At 47.7% G+C, this 20,662-nt stretch overlaps 1 protein-coding gene across 2 annotated transcripts in view; it reads right to left on the bottom strand.

Annotated features, from left to right (window-relative positions):
- Positions 1-20,662, bottom strand: part of PLXNA1 (plexin A1) — a 507,337-nt gene that overhangs the window by 320,727 nt on the left and 165,948 nt on the right. The gene's annotated exons all lie outside the window — the stretch shown is intronic.

The raw sequence follows: 20,662 nt of genomic DNA, 5'->3' as shown, positions 1-20,662 counted from the left end.
AAATTGTTTGGCCTCAGGCACTGTCGACCTGCACTTATTGCTCTACAAATGTTAGATACTGTCTTTGCTGTAGCTTCAGTCAATGCTTTTTTAAAATTTATCTTCAAATCAAGGAACCAGTTGTTAATGTAGTCATATTTGTTTGTGTTTTTAACTTGAACTGTGATATCCATGCTTTTATGATTATTGATTTTAATCGAATAAAGCTGTATTTGATTTTGATTTTTGATTGATCACAAACAGCCCCCCTACTTTTGTCAAAAGACATTCTGACAGCTGAGATGCCTCTGCTAACGTAGAGGGAGAACGTCTCCTGCAGCGGCGGCTCCTCCACTAAGGCGCAGGAGCTTTGTCCCAGTGCTTTTCAGCAGTGGGAAAAGGAAAAATGAAATGATAACTCTCGGTTATCATCATTTATTTTTCCCTGCTGAAGTTAGATTTTTGGGGGGGGGGGGGGGGGAGAAGAGGGGTGGGCTTGACTGTCATCAGCGGGTGGAGAAGTCGTTGGGGCACCTAAGAGTGTATGACGTTTTGGGCCGGCCAAACAGTCATGCACACTTCGCATCTTCTCCACCAGGCTCTACTGCACAGCCTGGGTGGAGAACATGCACAGGCTCGCAGTCCCAGTCTGAGCGACGAACCTCGGTGCTCGGACCAATCACGACACTGCTGTCATTGTGATTGGCTTACGGGAGCCTGCGTGCTTTCTGAGAGAGGAACTGAGGAGAGACTACGTAGGAGAGACGGCTTGCAGAGGTAAGTGAATTTTATTATTTTCCCTCCATCCCCTGCCGCCCCCATTCCGCACCAGCCGCCACTGGTCTCCTGTGCTGTGAAGCCAGGAGAGGGACGGACAGCTAAACAAGAAGCAAGCCTTCCTGCCAGGCTACCTGCTGACAGAAAGAAATGTAAATGTGTGCAACTGTTGAATCTACAAATGTAAAGGCTGCTTGGGAGCCATTAGCTTTAATTGATGGAGTCCCTTGAAACTTTGGGATAACAGATCTTTTTGAGGTTTATTGTAGGGGTGCTACCAGTGGAACTGTGTGCGTGCTTTAAAGGACAGTCATAAAAAAAAGAAGTTTGCTCTAGTTACAGTCTAAGTATTAGTAAAACCTATATCTTTGAAACTTTTTTATATTAAACGTCAATCTTTTTGCGCTGTTTGTGGTGGCCCATCTTGAACTGTGTGTAATGTAAGGTTTATAGAATGACTTGCACACCCATAGTGCTCTGTCACAAGCTGGTACCTCCTGGCACTGAAAGTGCACAGTTCACTATTCCCCACTTCACCAGCCTGTATTCAAGTCTGTGGCTCTCTGGCTAGGCACGCACACACCTGCAGCGATCACATTAAGAAAGAGATTTCATAACATAAAATTGTGCATATCCCACCTGTTGGTTAAGCTTCAATTTATTTTCCATTTAAAGCGCGCATGATTTTCTTTGAAGTTACCTGGAGGTGAAAGACCAACAAAAGAGTCACAGAATATTTTGTTGGTTTCAACGTGCCTTTGACCACGCCCCCAAGCTCACTGACCCCGCCCCAATTGCCCTCAGGATCACAGTTTCCATACCCTTTTTAGTGCACTTCAACCACTGGGTGGGCTTGTGCAGGGCAGTGGCGTTCAAATGAAGAACAATGGTTTTGTTTGATAGCGTGGAAAGTAGCAGGCAACCAACCACTGTATGGTGGAGGTGCTTGGAGTATAGGTGTGTGGTGCTGGCATGTGAATATAGTGGGGAGGTGCATAGGAGAGGTATGCAGAGGTGTGGTTTTGGGAGCTACAACTATTTTGGACAACACAAAGTAAGTGGAAGTGAGCCACCGAACCCGCTTTCCTTGGGAAATACTGTGGTTGTTGATTTCTGCTTCTACCACCACCAGTGCTGGGGTTAAGCCTTTAAGCTCGGCCAGCGCTACCACTGGTGAGCCAAAGCAGCTTTCTAGGCCTCAGCCAGTAAACACCTGGTTTGGGGCCCTGCAGGCCGAGCTAAAGCACGTCAAACCTCTCAATGCTGCTATAACTGCTTGGTTCACACACACCAACTACCATGCAGCACACAACCACTCTGGCTGCCCCCTCGCCTTCCATGAGATTTCAGAAGCACGGATTAGTGAGTTTCTGGACAAACTTTCAAATCTCAAAACACATTACTCCTTTAGACTCCTGGATTACGAGATCTGTGAGTGAACACATTCACTAAGATCCTGGAAGGCCCAAAAACCAGCACGGCAGAAGGTGCCTTTCCAGGTAAGGGGTGTGGAGACGACACAAGGAAGCGCCTCCTTTCACTCACCCTCATTCCCTGCATCCGCAAAAGCAAAACTGGAGGTCACTCTTTCTCCTACATCACACCCAAGACATGGAATGGCCTCCCTCAACACATCAGAGCCTCCACCTCACTTATTGAGTTCCACAAGAAGATGAAGTCTTGGCTCTTCGTACGAGCAACTTGAGCACCTCACACTTACCAAGTGCCTGGATACCCTCTCTGGTGATTAGTGCGCTTTACAAAATAACATAACATAACTCGTTCATTGAGATCAGACTGGGTGAACCCCACTAGTAATCGGATCTGTAACATTCAGGTTGATAAACATGCCCCACCTGCCAATCAGGTTGACAAACATGTCCACGCCTGACATTTGGCGCCCTTAGCTACCTCACCGACTCACCCAGAGGCACAATGAGCACGTTGTCTTGTATATGAAAGTTGTTTCTACTCAGAGGATCCAGACTCCAGAACCTTTTATGGCTAATCACGCTTCGAGGTCTGTTCAGCCTGTCCTGCCTAGTGACAGCTCTTGCAACTAGAACTCCACAAAAATTCCGATTTAGCTACAGATACATTCTCTCCCCCCCCCCCCCCCTCCAATTCTTCACTCTCTTGTAATGCTCGAGGTTTGCTCCTTCGCACCCACTGGAACTCTCTAGAAAGGATTTGGAAGTCCGGGCATTTCAAGAAGCATATTCAAAGCTACCCTAAAAGGTAAAGATGTCAGGTGTATTTTTGGACAAAAAATGCCCTCGTCGGGTGAAGTGGCGTCTTCTGTACAGTTCGCATATAGTTGTGGAGGGCAATGTCTACAGTCTGTCATTCCAACAGCACTTAATAGCGGGTCTTAACCCGTTTCTAAGCACTCCCGCTGCTGCAGATATGGTCCCCTGAAACAACGCGAGATTAACTTGTATTCCCAGGATCAGAGATGTGGCTAACGAAGGGAAGCGGAGAGTCGCCGCCTTAGCCACCAGACCACAGCTGAATTCAGTGTTTGAGGTCTGTAGCGCCGCGCGGCAAGCGCTACGGGAAACTAGAACAAGTCATTGAAACCGCCAGTCACCCTGAAGATTAGACTGCGGTGAGAGGTGAAGGAGACGCTTCTAAACCCTCACCAAATCAGGTCTGGAGTTTCCGAGGCAAGGCAGTTGTACTAGGGCGTCACCCAGACCAGTGGCAGTGCCCAAAAATAGCCTTTGTGTGTCTGGGGACCGGTACTGGTCGGTAATTTTATTTGGCCTGCAAATATGAAAAAAAAACAAGCATATCGTTCCTTCCTTTACGGAGAGCTTGGCTCCAGTCCCGTTCTTTCAGCCAACAGCCAATGCATTCTGGGAGTGGTAGTCTTTATTCGCTTCAATTAACAAATCGGACCAGACTGAAATAGCTTGGAAAATGAAAGGTCGGCCTGGAAATCAGGTGCCCCAGCAGGTAGAGGGCAGTCCAAAGAGCCCACTCTGAACGTGATCCCACTCACGGTCTGAGGAAACCATAAAGCGCCTTGTCACATTTCAGACTTTAGGCACTATGTCTGGTTTTACTCACAATATATGAAGTCTCGCCTAGGTCCCTCGCGTTTCTGTCTCTGGCGGTATTTTATCTATAATCCCCCTCCCCAAGCGACAGCCCCAGGCCCACCCCTGCCAGAGCCCATGCCAGCTGGACCCTGAAGTAACTCTGCTTGGTCAAGGTTTCAGACGACGTGCTGATGCAGGCCTGGGCACCGTGCCAGCCACCTCCCATTGTGCGCCCTGCACACAAGACGTGTCCGCATTCTTGTGCAGGCGGCTTGTTGGAAGCGGTCTCCCTGCAAACACCCACCCTATCTCCCTCCCGCAGAGAGGAGCAGCACCCAGACAAAGCCCTCCTTGTTCCCGGGTCTCACGTGCAGGCCTCATCCCACCCATTGGAAAGCGCTGCCACCCGAGCAGAAGACAACACGGGCCTGGAGGGCCTCGCCAGACGCACCAGAAAACACAGTGTCTAACAGGAGGAGGCAATCTCCCCCCCCCCCTTTACTGCAGCCGTCCACGTGCGGGTATTAACACCCCCAAACACCGCGTGTGCCCTGCAGGGGCGTGCACCCCATTACACACAGCGCATGCTCATCAAAGCGCATTAACGATCGCTCAGCGAGTTAATGCAGCTGCAGCAGATTAGTGCTTGCATTTTTTTGCTGCAGGTTCGAAATCATGCACGAGGACAGTCTTTCAACCAGTCGATGCAGATAAAATGAGTGACGCCCGAGCAAGGTGTTAGCAAACACAACAGGATGATGGACAGAGCGCTGTAATTTTTCAACCACTCATCCTTAGTCACAGATCTGGGCTGAATCCATCATCGTTCTTTCGCTCACTTCGCCACCCCAGTTTGGACCCAGCCATATGCAAATCAGTCTTGACCCTGTGCCCCATGGGAACAGTCCAGCCCGAACTGCCAAGCCAGGTCTTCCCTGGACTGGAAACAAGCATCCTGGGACCAATTTCTGGGTATATCACCCAGGCTAGCTGAATCTGGTTGCACAGTGAGCATGGGACCCATGTCTGGGCATACACTTGGCCACTTAGTGTGTACATAGCAAATGCAACAAGATGATGGACAGAGTGCTGAAACCTTTCAACCACTCACCCCCCAGGCATGGGCCCCTTGCTCACGGTCTCACTGAATTCACACTATCCTGGCTGATGAGTGATACCCCGAAACTGGTCCTAGGATGCTTGTTTCGGTCCAGATTGGACCTGGCTTGGCAGTTCGGGCTGGACTGTTCCCATGAGGACCAGGGTCAAGACTGATTTGCATATGGCTGGTCCACACAAGTGGTATAATGAAACCTGACAGGGCTCCCCTGCAAAGTGCATGCAGCCCCCCCCCCCCACCAGATACTAAGGAGCTCTCAGACCAGGGCACTGTGCTGAGAGGGCCCCTGGAGCTCGGAGCCCCCCACCCCGCACTGCAGTGGCCCTTGATACGTCATTCGCTCGAACTGGGGGCGACGTATAAAAGGCAAAATAATGCTGGATTAAACCCAGATCTGTGACTGGGGGGGAATGTTTGAGATGATGTCCCCTGTGTTAACAGCAGGCTGGAGCCAAGAGACTGGATGCAGGTGGGACGTACACGTCATTTCCTGCCTGAAATTTGTATTGCACCCCCTGCCAGGGACCTCATGCTCGGTCTTCACTTGTTTGCATACTGGCAATACATAGATAGTACTTTACACATAGCAGAGCGCTGCATACATTTACATTACGTGTATTAAAATGCGAGGCTGATGGAGAAGCCATTGTGCCCAGGATCACACTATTACTGCTCAAGTACAGATTTTTAGGTTAAGCAGTACACCACCAGACACCATATTCTCCCTGAACCTTCAGCAGAGTAAGGTTTTAAAGCAGCCGAGGGTAAGTCACTGTCCAGTGGGTAGATATATTTCTGCCCTCTCCCCCCTTCTTAAACTCCAGCAGGAAACTACATGAGCAATGTCCGATACATAGCTCCTTCTCTGATAACAAGGACTTGGTGGGTAAGGCTGGTTGTGCGGCTCTGGGAGATCTGCCACTGCAGAACTATATGGCGACTTGGCCTAGAGTTCAAATCAATTTCAATGCGCCTCATTTTTATCAACATTAGAAGGATGAAATCCAGAATAGTGCCTAGCTGGGTAGGAAGCAAGCAGTGGTCACTGTAGCCCACTTTATGTGGCCTTTCTTAAAAGAAAATCATACTTCTTTGTGTAATCTTTATCAAGCTTTGGCCTCTCTTAAAAAAGGTACCATGCTATATTATCTTATCACGCAAGCAGTGTACACAGTTTGTTTTATTACTTTGTTATCGCTGTTCACTGTGTAAACATTTTATCACAGACAACCGTATAATTGTTTGATCTTCTTTTCAGCCTTCTACAAAAGTTTTTAATCCAACTATCCTTTAGTCTGTCACTTAGAACTCCGTATCTTAATTGCAAGCTATTCATTTTACTTTGTTTTTACACAGCACATACTACCACCGAGGAGGATCGTGAGAAACCTGCTACTCCAGAACCCAATATTGGATTCAAAGTTAAATAGTTAGTAGATTAGTAATATGTGCTTTCTTGGCTTACTCTGGATTCGTCGTGGTAAATTTGTTACGTTGTTGAGTTATCATGCATTTAGGAGAGCTTTTAGTAGGGACAGATTGAAGGAATTGGACTAGAAAAGGTAAGTTGTCTGTTGTCATCGGGAATAGTGGACAGATGTGCAAGTTCAGTCAATTATGTGAAAAGGGGGAGGAAGTTTGAGGAGGACGTTTGGAAGTTCATAGTAGTCAGAAAAGAGGAGTCCGAGAGAGGCGGTTGGGACAAAGGTTGAAGGGAATAGATTTCTTCAAACAAAGAACTGAAATTAACGTGTAAATCTATAGAGACATACCCACACATCTGAATATGTAGTGAAATCCATACATACATAAAAGTGTATACATACGTCACTTAGTAACGTTTTATTAACAGGCATAATCTCCTCTATATATACACCCATATGTACATAGAAGCAGAAATATGTATTCCATTAACCCTTGAGCGCACTATAAAAGTTATTATATTGGCTATCGGGAAAGTATGAATATTGTTGTATACTTTATTGGTAATTCCAACCCCTGTTAAAAAGCAACCCATGCCCCCTCAAGATGGAACAGGTAAAGCTGCATATGTTAACAGAAGAGGCTACTTATGAAAGCATAAAATAAACTGCTGCATTTTAAATAACATTACAACATGGGATTTAGATTGAGGTACACTTTATGCTAAAGAACGAATTAGATAAAAATCAGATATTAAAAAAAAGTTAGTATTCGCCGGCTGGTAGAGGCTGCCATTGTTATCCGCCATGTGACAGATGAGACAGACATCCTAATTGTAGTAAATTATACATCTCTACCACCAGCAAAAGACATGAATGTGAATCCTTCAGGAAGCGCAGAAAACCTGATAAGATCACAAAGTGAAAACGCATGGAAGTAAGAAGCGGTCCCACATGCGCGGCAGCGGAATGTCCACAACACAAAGTGGAGACGTCTTTCTTTCAACTGACCCGCTACATCAGTGAACGAGACCCACGGCGCAACATTAACAAATCAGTATTGGCTAATAGTCGTGAAAATAGGTCAAATTCAGGTATCTTGTTAGCGGACTCCTGAAAAACCTAGTGCCGGGTTGTACCACAAACCCAGAACTTTTCAATGGAGTCTGTGATTTTTATGGACAATGTAATCACCAAAATTTGCTCCTGAATAGATAACCCGATTACAAACCTAAGGTCAATCAACTTTACGCTAACTGGTAACAGGGAGACCACATAAAACGGTGGGTTAACACTGTGTATAAATGCAACATGAACTCGCCCAGCCTTCCATCCTCTAGGAGAAACATGGGAACTAATCTAGTCATCAAGCTATTTACTCCAAACCAACAATCTTTGGACCAACAAAGACAGCCATGCAAGAAGGAACAATATCCCGCAAGTCCCACATGGAAAAGCACAAAACCTACATCTAGTGACACGCGAGACAAGTGACTCGTCAAGGACCAACCCAACAATGCCAGACTAGAAACCAAAGCGCACTGTAGACCTGATAAATGACCTGCTGTCAGCCAAGGAAGGTGATAAAAAATGACACCACTCACAAGTTACGTATTCAACCGTGGTCAAAGGCCCTCTTTGCTGCTCATTGGATGATGCCTCCAGTTCATCCTCTGCTTTCGAAGCAGTGGTCCTCGCTTCAGGGATCTGCATTTCCCTAGTACAGGATGGAGGTGATTTTTTAGGGATGGGTTTTGTAGCCCACATCAGGTCTTCAGATCCACACACACAGCTGTCCATTGACTGTAAATGGCAACACTGCCCATCTCTTGAAAGAGTTCTTGGCCACCAGGAGCCAGCATGCACCTTTTCCGAGCACACGGCTAACTGGTGCACAGAGCCACATCTGAACCTCATTCTGGGCTGTAGCTGAAATACAAGGCACAGCAAAGCAACACAAAACATCACAAGGTATCACAAGACACTATAAGCCAGAGGTCATTGTTGGCCAATGAGCGCTGGAGCCAAGCCGCGCTTTCAGGAAATCCAACACCAGCTAAATTTACAGAAATTAATTGTTTACATGGTCTTCTATGTGGTTAGATTGAAAAATGTGGCACAGAGCCAACCATTGTGAAACATCGGTGAACAACCCCGCCATATAACAAGGACAAGTTCTTATTCGGAGAGCTTTCCCAACTATATTTTAATTCACATGTCAAAGTCTCACGAAAGAAGCAATTAATGTAAATACAGTCCTGAATTATCAACTAGATTGCGTTCCAGATGCCATTTCACAATTATGTTCACTATATTATCATTCTGAAATGGTCCAGCCCCGAGAATTAATATAGGCGCAGCAGCGGCCTGCTTTGAGTACCTGGCGGGAAGATGGACAGCGCCTACCTTGGCCAGTGAGACAAGACTAAAGCGCTAGGTGAAGATAGCTGGGGTGTCTGCATAAAAAATGCTTTATGCTCCATCAATGTGTTAAACCCAAGTCTTGTGAATAAACAAGACTGAAAGGACAATTAAAACTATAGCAGTGATTCTGACCCTAGGGTCTCTGGCACCTAGTGAGGGGCGCGACGGCAACCGGTTAGAAAAGTAAATAATGGCAAAATAAAACGTAAATAAATAAAAAATTTAAAAACCGATAGGACAACTGGTGTCCTAAATTGAAGTAACAGCATACGCTGTGGAACAGATTCTACATTCGGAGCACAAACATAAATTGATATGCTATTTTCTCGTATATTACTCTGTGTTTTACAGAAAAAGCCACATTCTTAAAAGCTCCATGCTACCCATTACATTTCGATTTTTGTAGTACGAGTGAAAAAGAACTGTCAGAATGTGTGTATGTTTAAAAACCAGCTCGAAAGACACTTAATTTTAAAGAATCCAAATTTAATTAAAAACTGTGGAGAGGACAGCGGTTTACCTCATTGAAAAAGTTCGTTTTTAAAGAGATTTTATTTGAAATATGTGCGCCATGTAATGGTCGGACCTCCAGTCGAGGGTCTGCGGATGCCCATGCACTTGGAGTTAGGTGGTTCTCTACACACACACACAGACAATCTGATTCCCGGAAGCCGATATCCAGTCCCTTCCACATAGCTCCTTGCGGCCTCTCCCACAAGAAGCAGGCGTTTTGTTTGCAGTGAATAACAGGAAGTGGTAATGGGCCTCTGAGCGGTCTATTTTTGGAGACGGTCTCACCAGAGGGCCGGAAAGGTCTCTATGTCCGCCCTGGAGCAGGGCCCCGGGAGCCTTGGTTTACAGGGCTCTCTTTCTCTGCCCACCTCAGGGCACAGCTCGGGTTCCGTCTCACAGATAAACATCTTCGCTCGGATGCTGACGGGAGCTTCCTTCCCAAGCAGTGTCAAGATCCAGAGGGCTGGCGGTCACCAGTGTGGAGGTACACACTGCATTATATGAAAAGAAGACTGCCACAAATGTAAAGCCCGGGGCATAGTGACATTTATAATAGAGGATGAGGCGTAAGTGCCAGAACTGCTGACTTTAGAGCTGGGGAGCCAGGCCCGAGTCTCGGCTTCGGCTCAACATCCTGTGATTCTGGGCAAATCACAAGCTCCCGGTGTCTACCAAAAATGAATGTGTCATTGTGTAACGGATGCTTATGTAAAGCTCTTCGAAACCTTGGCGGTAGAGTTCGCTCTACATAAAATTGCAAAACAACAAACACACAGTGAAGTGGGCTTTCATACTGGTTCTTTAATTATCATACCAGGCTAAATGGTACTTCCGTTAATAGCCCGAAGTGTAAAAGGATGCTGCGAGCAGACAGATGTGTGCATGTCTCCGCAGCAGGCACTCAACCCACCTAGGAACTTTACCTGTGGTTAACTCCAAGCTTCTTTTGCAGACCACCGCCGTCTGCTTTCACATTTCTCACGAGTTTATCTCAAATATCTGCAAGGGTGGGGCTCTCTTGGGCCTATTTTGGACACCCTCTACCACCCTTTAGAGTTAGCTTGTCCAGATACCGGGGATTCGAAGAGCTCTACCAGATGTCAGTGTTACGTCGCCAGCTCCCGCGGCCTTGGGTATTCAGTGCGTCCGTGGACATAATGAAATCACAGCAGCGACTGGCCGCTATAATTAAAACTAGAATTATCGCCATTCCCTGCCCTTTGCCTCCGTAAATACCCCGAAGGCGGGTGCAGGGCAGGCCTCTCCATTTACCTCCCTGAACCCCTTAACGCCAGGCTGATGGGTGGGAAAGAGGGAAAATGTTTTGAAAAGTAGTTTGTTTTCCTTTAAAAGCAATTAATCAGAAAATAAGGCTCGGCGAGGGCTGCCATTTAACCCCTTGCGGGTCTGCTTGGTCCAGGCAACCTCGACCCCTGGACATCTGGCAAAGTTTACAAGAAATTACACAGGCGCCTATCCCAATTCTCACCAGTCCAGCAGCGCCAAAAGGCGGGAAACTTATTAGTGGGCACTATATCCTTTACTACACCCGCACACAAGCATGCCAATGGTGCCAGCCAGGACATAACCTAGGTACCACAAATGAGAGCATTTGGGGGCGATTTTTTACACGCGGCTGCCCCACCCCTTTCCTTCTAGGAGCGAGGGACACCACAGAGAAACCTCAACTTGCAAACTGGGCCTCTTGTGCAGAAGGATGCGTCACGCGCGGCACACGTGCACGAGCACTTGTAAGCAGGGCTTTAAGTGGGATGAAAAAAGTGGGCAACGGTAACCCCGCCCTCTCCTACAACCAAAGAGGAAACCAACCCTATAATAGTAAACAACACCTATTGGGCACAAGAAAAACTAAATCCATGAAAATGTCCCCGCAAAACAAGCAGTTAAAGGGACGGGGGGGGGGGGGGGATCATTCACAGCAGCTGTCAGGACTGGAGGGGGGCGAGAGGGCTAGTAAAGAGAGGGAAGTCCAGTCCCTCTAGCCTCCACAGCACTCTGCATCCCTGACGGTGAGAGAGACGGTGCTTTCTGGGTGTTGGAGTCTCCTGTGCTTCCAATAAACTGATTAGATTAACACACCTGAAATCAATGACTTGTGAGTGAAACGTTCAGCACTGGAGACCGTGTCTGTTGTGACCCCAGGGGGTAGTCAGGACAGCAACAGACACCCCGGAGGACTTGCTTCCGGTGCAACCTGCTGCACTCCGATGCGCTAAAACTGCACACAGCACAAGAGCAGAGAGACTGGACTCCAAACGACGAACACGCTGCGCTGGGCCCACCTAACTGTACCACTGCAATGCCCACCCACCATGCTTCTGGCATTTGGTTGACAGTGTGGGTGGGTAGGGGCTGTACTCCCGGAGGTTCCCAATCCAATGGCCCAGAATAAAACCCATCAGCTCTCACATGCAAGGCGTGATTGCCCAGTGGAATATGGCAGTCAACGAGTTAAAAGACTTGGGTCTTTTTACAATTATTTTCAGTTGTTTAGTTCCACTGGATCAACGGAAGAGAATCTGAACTACAAGCCCCAGAATGCAATAGGTTGCAAACTAAAATGCGGAAGTGGAGTCAACTGCTAACCCTACTTACGGATTTTGGGCTGCTGGGAACGTTACTCGACATCGAGTGACGATCACACACACGTGGTAAGACACCTCCCGCGCCTGCGCCACGCACCTCCGAAACATACTCCCACCTCCGCATGCGCAGCATTTCACCCATGCAATTTCCCAGGCACGCGCGCTAAACTCTTGAACTCGCGCAGGCACTGAAAGGGGTTATTAAAAAACAATTTCGAAAAGGTATCCGTTTAAAAAAACCAATAAAAATAAAAGGCAAAGGTTTTGAAATTAGACTCCCGGTCCCTTACGTCAAATAAAGGGAATACAAATTGTAAATGAGACATAATTACCTTGACAAGGTTGAAGCGGGCGCGCGCCTTTTGCGGCGCTACAATGCAAGCTAATCACGCATGGATCAGCAACATTACTTATAATTAGCAGTCTGGATTTAAAAACACATAAAGACGACCGTGCAGTGTGGGGGGAGGCGGGTTATGGCTCCGGGCGGGCCCATCCTCACAGTAGCGTGGCAGCGCTTGTATGGCAGCTCGAGGCGCTGGAACCGGCCTCTGAGCACCGAGGAAGGCCCAGTGCTGGGGAAACCCGGTTAGGCAAACACCCCCCTCCCCCACCACCCACTGTTATCAAGAGGAGCAAAGTATACAATGGGGCGGGATTTGGGAAGGTCCAGTGCTGGGGGCACGCGGGCCCCTGGTACCACCAAGAGTAATAAACGATATCGGGTGAGGCCTGGACCCATGCCTGGAGCTGCAAGCACCGATAAAAGCCCAGAGTTGGGGCACCAGGCCAGGAAGGAGATCAGAGCGTCTCACACCCCCGTACCACCAAAAAGGGAGATGGAGGGTCCCAGATCTATTCTAAGTAATAGCCCCTGCGCCTCTAAGAGTGGACCTGGGGGTACAGAAGGCGGTCCAGAGCTGGGAGGACTTCCGGGCTGGCATGGCGGTGAATTCCACTGACCACATTAGGAAAAGGGACTACCTAATGCGGGCCCGGATCAGAGTAACACACCGCCTGAAGCGGGCACCGCGGCGACCAGGCCTGGGGGCATGCATGAAGCACCGAGAGCAGGAGGTGCCCAGTCCGGCATGACATAGATGAATCTGTATCTGCCAGAGAGACCCCCTCGCCACCCCTCAACAGAGAAGAAAAGACCCAACGAGGCCCCACATTCATGGGGCAGCTGGAACCTTTCCGACCAGCGAGCCCTGAATCCATCTACCCACCCGGGATCAATTACTTGGAACGACAAAACCGACTGTTTTTCCCATACTTGGTTTTTTCTTCTTGAGCAACCCTCCCCCTCCCCCCCCCCCCCTTTTAATAATTGTAAATCCCAACACATGTATGTCTGGGTCTTTATGATTTTAAACTGGCAAGCCAGAATCGGCTTTTCCATTAAATAGTCACACGGTGGTAATGCCCTCTTAACTATCAGGCAGGGAACGGGCCACACAAAGGCCAGTGGCTCTGGGCATCTCCAGCAGCGAGTCATCAGTCACAGGAACAGCATTGGTCACAAGTCCTATAAAAAAAAGTGGGGGGACTGACCAAGTAAGACAATATGCAATTGACCTCATGACGCCACGACGTAGCGCTATAAAATAAATAAAATAGTGCTATTTAAATTATTTGTGTAAATACTGGGACAGTCAAACCCATCTGACAGTCTTACAGTGTCTGCATTTATATACAAGGACAGAACAAAGGCGCATGACTCTCTTAAGTACCTTTGCAGAGAAGGCAAGCGGTGTGCCTTTGTTTCCCTCTGTGGCATTGGCATTTAAATTTAAGGTTCCAGGCGCCCCCCCAGTAAGCATTTGCAAACAAAAGGAGGCCGGATGGCCCCTTAACTTCGGCTCAGCTGAAGGTGAAAAAAGGCTCCCATGCAGGTGGCTGAAAATTACACCGGGATAAGTTCAGCATATTTCTGTGGGGCGCATCTTCTTGGCAAGGGGGGACGGCGTCCACCCTGTGAAAACTGTGGGGGTACCTGGATGTACCCCCGACTCGAGCCCTGGTCTTGGGGTTCCATCTTTAGAGAGGCAGGGGCCCGAGGGTGAGGGTACAGGGGCCCGAGGGTGAGGGTACAGGGGGCCAGAGGGTGAGGGTACAGGGGGCCAGAGGGTGAGGGTACAGGGGGCCAGAGGGTGAGGGTACAGGGGGCCAGAGGGTGAGGGTACAGGGGGCCAGAGGGTGAGGGTACAGGGGGCCAGAGGGTGAGGGTACAGGGGGCCAGAGGGTGAGGGTACAGGGGGCCAGAGGGTGAGGGTACAGGGGGCCAGAGGGTGAGGGTACAGGGGGCCAGAGGGTGAGGGTACAGGGGGCCAGAGGGTGAGGGTTCAGGGGGCCAGAGGGTGAGGGTTCAGGGGCCGGAGGGTGAGGGTTCAGGGGCCGGATGCTGCCACAACACACGGGCTTCCCATCTAAGTTCTGCCTGGGCTCTAGGGACAGACGCAGGGGCAGGAAGGTGACAGTCCAACTCCTGCTTTCAGGGCCATAAGAGGAAGAGGCTGGCTTGTGTCACCGCCTTGTGACTTGTGACAGTTTCTCATGGACTAAGTCACCACATCTTCCTCTTCATGACGTCAGATTAAAAATAGTAGGAAAATGTGCCCGTGGGAGACTCTTCAACACCCCGCCCCCCGCATTACAGTTGAATACTACGGCCAATGCATGCAGGTCTATGCCACACCCTCATGCCAGCTTTCCACCAGCCGCCTTCAGCCCCCAGACCAATCCTTCCTGAATACATAAGTGCCCTCACACACATGGAGGGTGGCACAGGACAGATGCCCAACGCCTTGGCATCGCATTAACGCATCTCCCCAGCACCAAGGCCTCCTACCTTATTCCCACTGGACCACAGGTGTTTATCTGTTAACCACATAAGGCCCTGTATCACAACTCACCTTTACTAGCACGGATAGTAAACATTCTAGGAGAAACAATCTCTGCAAAATCAAAGAACAGACTCTTGAAATTCAAGCAACAAAAACCCTCAACCAATCCTTTCCTGGGGCTGCTCCAAGGATCTGGAAGAGAAACCCTTACAAGAGCCGTCAAGAAAGGGGTGGACGAGTTTTTATCAGGTTCAGCATGGCACGAGGGAGGCAGCACTCTATGGACTTTATACCTTATGTCACAGTTGGCCAAGCTCAGTCACCATAGCTTAGAGTCACTGGTGGGCAAATAATTAATATGAAAAACCAGAGCTAGTAATCTCTGCTCATTAATGCCACGAGGCTGTCACCTTCCTGTTAGGTAGGGATGCAGTGCATGTATTGGGTGGTCATGCATCCTGGCCGCATGATGTTGCCATTTATTGGATCCCGGCGCATGTCGCTGAAAAGCGCTCTTTGTACTCTTGGCTGTATATACCAGTGTAGTCAAGAGTGCTATAAGATAGTCGACACTATATAAAAATACACAATATATACAGGTTCTATACTATTCCCTCCGAAACGGCCTTATACAGTGAAACTACAACTTTTTTTTTCCGACGTGGGAGTTGGTGGGGTGGTATTGGCAAGAGGACTGTCTATTGTGTGCTCGAGTGGGATGTTGAAATCCCCTGCCACAATCGTGAGTTCGTCTTGAGGGAGTGTGTCTAGCGTGTCTGATACTTCAGTCCAGAACGTAGGGTCATCTGTATTAGGGCCATATATGTTCGCTACGTGGAACCGTTCCTCCCTTCTCGTCAGGTGTGTCATTAGGAGTCTGTCCTCCTTGTCGTGGGAATGGGAGTCTATTGAAATTTTCGATCTTTTGGATACTAGGGTCAGGCCCCCCTGCTTATTTTTGTCGGCTGGTGAGCAAGCAGTTTGCGCTATCCACTTGACTCTGACTAGCTTGGCATCTTCCTCGGCTAATTTGGTTTCCTGTAGCAGGATTATATCGCCTTTGGTCTTTGCTAGGTAGTCCACTATCTTTCTGCGATTAATGGGATGGTTTAGACCCTTGACATTGAGGGATATTATATTGAGGTCAGAAGTCAGGGTGAGTGTTTTGTTAAGAGCCATCAGGTGTGGTGTGGTGTGGTGCGGCGGTTTTGTGAGCCCAACACTAAAGATTCTCTGGTGTTGTCTGTATTTCTGTATCCCTATGTGGACCCCTTCCATTATGTATTGATTTGAAGGGTTTGTCAGATAACGTGTGCAAGAAGGTGTGAAAAGAAGAAAAGACTGGAAAATAAAGAGGACAGAAAACTGAGAGACCCTAGTGCGGCTCTCCCCCCCCCCCCCCCTTACCCCCCTCCACCCCACCTCACCCTATGTGTACTATCTCCCCACTACATACTGGACACAAGCTCTCCACAACGCCCTCCATAACCACACATTATGCTTTTCCCATTTTCCCAGACAGCCTCCATACTATGTTCTGTAAAACACTTCTGCGTCATGGCTGCCACAAAGCCCGAAAACGGTTCCCTATTAGGCTTCATAAGGATGCAACTTCATGCACACGTGTATTGCAACACCATACACTACTAATAATGCATACCTCACGTCCTTGTAGTAGGCACTCAGCATATAAGTCCCTACAGCATGCCTACAGATGCATTTCCTCTGTGCTGCAGCAGGTGGACTTCTGAAGGCCTCTAAATTGGGATAAATGGCCTGCCGGAAGGCTGGGAGGAGTTACTGTTCTGGAAGTGGCAGACTGAGGCCTGGGGTGAGATTTCTAAAGGCTGGTCGGATGGAGTGGCCTGGTTTCTGGAGTCCTCTAGATTGTGCCGATTCAGGCTGGTGGGCAGGGTGTTTTTCTAGAGGCTGGGGGTGGGGGGGGGTTATTTCCTGGATGCTGGGGATTGAGCTGTTTTTCTAGAGGGTGGGTTGAGTTATGTTCTGGATGGTGGAGGGAAGAGAGTCATTTTTCCTGGGAGGGGCGAAGGGAGTTGTTTTGTGGAGACTGGTGGGCAGTTTCCTGAAAGCTGGCAGTTTTGGGGAGTGGGTTCTGAAGGGCAGCCGATGAGGGCGGAGACAGCAGTTGTATTCAGGAAGCAGGTAGGGAGGAGTTGTGTCAAGGCCAGCTCTTAAGTTGAGCTGGTGTTTTCCGGTGCTCGGGCACTTAATTGTCAGCACTGGCGCTTGTGACAGTGTCACAAGGTGGCACTGTCTAGCTAATTTAGAGATGACCACAACAACAGGTCATTAATACTTCAATATATATTAAAAATGATATTACCTGCCATCCAAGCCATTCTTATAGCCTTGGAGGCCTGAAATAGTCTGAATTGTCACTCTAGTTGGAGTGTGATGGTTAGTAGTTGTGTTGTTACTATCACTGGCAGCGCTGGCAGGGGTGATGTGTGGTGCAAGCTGCAGTGGCCTCCTGACCAGAGCCATGACCCTTACGTTTGACAAATTAAGCACTGGTCAAGGCTGGTGAGCTGCATCGAGTTGTGTCCTGGACGTCCGCACATTGAGCTGAGCTGGTTTTCTCGAGTGTGGGGGTTTCGAAGAGTTGCTTTGGCGAGACTGGTCTGACGTGTATTGGGGTACATTTATTGGCAGTTCACGAGTGGACGGGATGGTATCTGTTAGCCTAGATGTCGGGGTGAGTTTCTGGAACCCGTCAGGCCATAGAGAAGGTTTTCTGTCGAACAGTAGGTTATGGGGAGTGTTTTTGCCTGGAGGCCGGTAGGTTTGTCCACGTTGTTTTTTGTGTTCAGAATATTTTATTGAATTTTTTGATCAAATACAACTAAAAGAAAGACAACACAAAATATTATGATTGAGCAATAATACCTAGATAACATTGTATATCATAATCAAAATCATAGAAAAAATTATCTTAGGTAATGAAAAAAATACATATTCAAAAGATACAAAAAGGGCGGAAAGAAGGAGGGGGAGGGAAGCAACAAATATAACAATTAACGTAGAAGATGCAAACAGAGCTACTATATATTCAAGGCTGGCAGGTTAGGGTGAAGAGTTATCAGGAGGACACTTAAGAGGGTTGTTTTTGCACCTCTTCAGATAAAAGGGAGGTCTGGCTGTTGAATGCGGATTGGTTTTTCAGCTGTGGACGATTTATGGGTGTTTTTCAGGCGGTTTCCAGGGTTTGCTTTGACAGGTCGCGTCACAGAAGCAGTTACCAGCAGAGCTTCCGCAGAGTTGCGGTCCAACACTTCACCCACTATACAACAATACACAGAGGAACCCTAGGAAACCCCACGGCCTCTGTCCTACTGTCCTTGACAAAAGGAACCCACCTACAGGCCCTCTATGAGATAATTGCGACCACCTCACAGGGAGAAGCCCCCCACTCCCTGCCAGGGCCAAGTAAACACAGTTCTCTAAACACCTCTCATTCCTTTCCTCATCCAAAACCATTTGCCACTTTTTGAAGACGCGAAAAAAGAAATAATTCTCAATTATCCTCGCGCAATGTGTTTAGTTAAGCTCTGGCTTGCTTCCCGCCTGGCCGCTCCGAATCCCCAGACACTTTTACAAAGCTTCAAAACTTCATAACAAATTCAAGAGAACGACTTCCAAGATTCCGGAACGCTGCCAAACGCCCCCATCCCCCCATCCTGCTCCCTTTTCCAGTTAATGGCTCGTTAACATTAATCTACGTTTTCTCCCAGGAGTTCTCCCTTCCAAACTCAACGAAGACCAGAAGTTGCCTCAACTGTGATGGCGCCCGCCCCGCTGCCATGGCAACAAAACCAGGGAATCAACACAAAAGCAGGGCCAAGTACCGCACGCATTCCTCGACCCTCGAAAAGTTATGAAAAATTGGTTCCCTTCTTCCAAGCGCCAAACTAAAGAACTGAAGGGAAAAACATTGTAATATTGTAAAGAATGTAGTTAGCTGAAAAATAAGGCCACTTTTCGGGGGTCTAAGTCATTCTGTAGCTTAAGAAAAAAAAAAGCAAAGCGGATATGTCGTGCCCCTAAAATGTGCATCAACTGGCTTTACCAATACCTTTTCCTCAATCCTATGCGAAGTTATGATGCCTGACCCGCGGCAGCCAGTATGATGCCTGACCCGCGGCAGCCATTTTTAATTTACCAAAGTAACATGGCAGATGGCCATTTTCGAACAGGAAATTGTAGTGAACAAATAAAACTAAAACAAGTCATGCACAGCACAAATAAGTACATAGATTTTATTTGAACTCCGGATGGGGAGTGAGGCAGGCAGGACTGAAGAGAGCAGGTGGTGGGCATGGAATGAAAGAGCAGGTGACTGGCCATCATAGAAAATACACTAAATACAACTAATTGCATGTATGCTGTTTTTATCTACTGTTCATAGTGATAATTACACTTAAAAAATGTTTTTTTTAAAATGTTTTTTTTTTTAAGGTGGATAATGAAAATGAACTAAATTCGAAGTCAATCATTGTGAACCTTCAGCGACTCAATTTAAAATTGGATTTGCGATATAAAAAAGTTTTGCAAGTATTTCTATTACCCAAAATATGTTACGGATGGCTAGATCTGCCTTACCTAGATTGGAACTTATGACCTCCAGAGCACCCCATTTGTCAAAATGTGGAACCCTTGTTAATGGCTCACCACTGTGCGCGCAGCAGTGCCATCTGGGGTGCATCACCCCAATACAGCGCCCAACAAGCTGAGTATGAGCCAAGGAACAAAGACCTTCCCGCCTCCAGCATTCGTCATCTTCAGCCGACAAAAACAGAGCTCTGGGAGGTCCATGAAGACACTGGAAGCCTGGACTGCAAAATACAGTAAGGATTGTGAGGGCAAGAACAAATGATGCTTCACTGGACTTAGTTCATGACAGCCAAAATGTAACTCACTCGAGGCACTAACTCGGCTTCCATTTTAAAAAGTGCTCTTTCATTTATCTACCTTTCATTCAATTATATTGGGGTGCCCATTATTTACTCATCTGATGACATCTTCAAATGTTATCGGAGTAAACAACTAAGGCTTCTGGCTGGCATCCTCACAGCCCAATTCTACTCTGGGTTTATTTTGTGCAGAGCGTCCAACCAGGCCATGACCTGAGGACCCCCCCGAGCACAATCAGACCACGGTGAAGTTCATCGGGAACCCACCAGATCAAGGCTGGGTGTCATCACCGACCACAGCCTAAGGTCATCGAATACAGTAAGTCCACGAGCTAACATGGCCTAAGGCAAGAGGTTCTTAACTTGTGGTCTGGGGACCCCCTGGGGTCTGTGAATGCGAATATTAAAAGATTGTATGTACAGTGTGTATAAATAAAGAAGCAAAATGTAAAACTGAAAACATTTTAATGTTCTGTAAATGTGAAGGAAAGGAATGTGAAATCGGAGGCCAAAATTAAGTTGGGGTCCGCAGATTGAATCGTGGGAGCATGGCGAGTCCATCAAAGAAGGGTATTTATTCCTCGAACGATGCCAGGCCTCAAATGAATTTAGAAAAGCTCAGATCTTCCTAATAAAATGATGATTTTTTAAATATGGGTTTGTGAATTTAAACCGTTTCATCATTTGTGTATTTGTCTGATGAACACTTGTGCCTGTATTTTTCTGTATTGTTTTGATTTTCAAATCATCAAAGCTGCTTAGCCCGGGGTTCACGGCTTCCAGCAATGACTCAATGGGGGTCCCTGGATTCTAATAATGATTCAGGTGCGGTCCATGGATTCCAGTGATGCTTTAATTAGGGGTCCACGGTAGTTAGAGGGTTAAGAGCCACTGGTCCAAGGTCATCGCACTATAATGAGACCATGGCCTGAGGTCTTCAGAATCCATCAGACATGGATGAGGGTCCTCAGAATACAGGACCACCATGAGTTGAATGTCAT

Source organism: Triturus cristatus, chromosome 9 (assembly GCF_964204655.1).
Source record: "Triturus cristatus chromosome 9, aTriCri1.1, whole genome shotgun sequence".
NCBI classification, from domain to species: domain Eukaryota; kingdom Metazoa; phylum Chordata; class Amphibia; order Caudata; family Salamandridae; genus Triturus; species Triturus cristatus.
The sequence above is the reverse complement of the archived record's forward strand: the minus strand, read 5'-3'. Positions and strand labels throughout refer to the sequence as shown.